The sequence below is a fragment of the Rhagoletis pomonella genome, unplaced genomic scaffold (genome assembly GCF_013731165.1).
Source record: "Rhagoletis pomonella isolate Grant_MI unplaced genomic scaffold, Rhpom_1.0 Rhpom_scaffold_00001, whole genome shotgun sequence".
In the NCBI taxonomy this organism is placed as follows: Eukaryota; Metazoa; Arthropoda; class Insecta; order Diptera; family Tephritidae; genus Rhagoletis; species Rhagoletis pomonella.
This window is the reverse complement of record NW_023458555.1, coordinates 114668936-114670505: the sequence shown is the minus strand read 5'-3', so window position 1 is coordinate 114670505 and position 1570 is coordinate 114668936.

Below are 1570 nucleotides of genomic sequence, written 5' to 3'. Positions count from 1 at the left end.
TTTCGACACATTATTGTGTCTTCATCAGGGAGTCTATTTATTTTTACAAGAAAACATAATTAACAAACGTGAATACCAAAACATGTTTTTCAAACATACCTTAACATATAATAACATAAAATTACATTAATTATTTTATGGACATCACATTTTTAAATTAACACTCAACATTTAAATACATCAATACTTTATCCCAGCTGTTCGTCTATTACTCGCTATTGTCGCTGTGTATGCGCAATTTATGTTGTCTACATCTTCTTTGTAATTCATTGCACAGTATATTTGTTGCTGTATCCGAAGCCCTTCTAACGTCATCCTTTTCTTTGTTTTCCTCTCGATGTCCATTATTCTTGCATTATCAAAGTCCGCTGTGTGCTCGCTTTTTGTCAGGTGCTGGGCTAATGCAGTTGTCATCTTTCTATTTTTCGCGTCTGTTTTATGCTCGTTGATTCTGACTCCTAAAGCTCGCTTCGTCGTCCCTATGTATACCTTGCTGCAGCGTTCGTCAGCTTTGTTATATATGACGTTGTGTTGTTGTTCTTTATTTATTTTGTCTTTTGTTTTGGTAAAAACTGTATTGAGTGTGCGATGCGGTCAATGCGCAAAACTTATTGTTTCGTTACGTATAAATTTTCCTATCGATTTGTTGTCCGTTCAACCTGGTATGTATGTGATGCCAGTAAATATTCTACTATCATTTTTAGTTTTCATATTGTTGTTCGCGCCTTCTATTTTGTTAATGGTTGTTGCTATTAACCTTTCTATGAGCGCGCTAGGGTATCCGTTTTTATATAAGATGGTTTAAATTTTATTCTTGTTCTCTTTTCTGAACTCCTGGTCGCTGACTTTATAAATTTTTTCAATTAAGTTCATGGCAGTATTTTTCTTTAGACTCCATGGGTGATTTGAATGAAAATTTATCATCCTAGATGAGGCTACAGCTTTTGAATACCAACTCAGTCTAACCTGATTATTATCTCGATGGATTTCAACATCTAGGAAGGCCAACCTCTTATTTTTTTCCTCTTCCGCTGTGAATTTAATTTTTGTATGTTGTGCGTTAAATGCTTTTAGTATAACCTCCACGTCCGTTTTCTTAATTATGGCAAGTATATCATCTACATATTTGTTTATGTATTTTATATATATGCCCTTAGATCTAAGTTCAGCGATACTATCATCCAGTATTTTTTCTAAGACAATATCAGCTACAGTTGGGGATAAAGGGTTTCCCATCGGCATTCCTTATACCTGCTGGTAGTGTATTCCATCATAAACAAAGTAATTGTTGTCTCGCAAACAGAACTCGAGAACGGACTGAAATTTTTTTGTCATCGTCGTGTGTTTTTCCAAAATTTGCCAGTTTTGAATGATTGTCCTAATTGCTAATTGAGTAGGAATATTAGTAAACAGCGATATTACATCAATTGATATTAATATTTCGTCATCTTCTATGGTAGTCTTGCTGAGAATGTCTTTAATTTGAAAGGAGTTTTTTTATATTGTATCTTTCTGAGACGATATTTTTCAATATTTTTCCTATAAATTTGGCGAGGTTGTAGCATGGAAC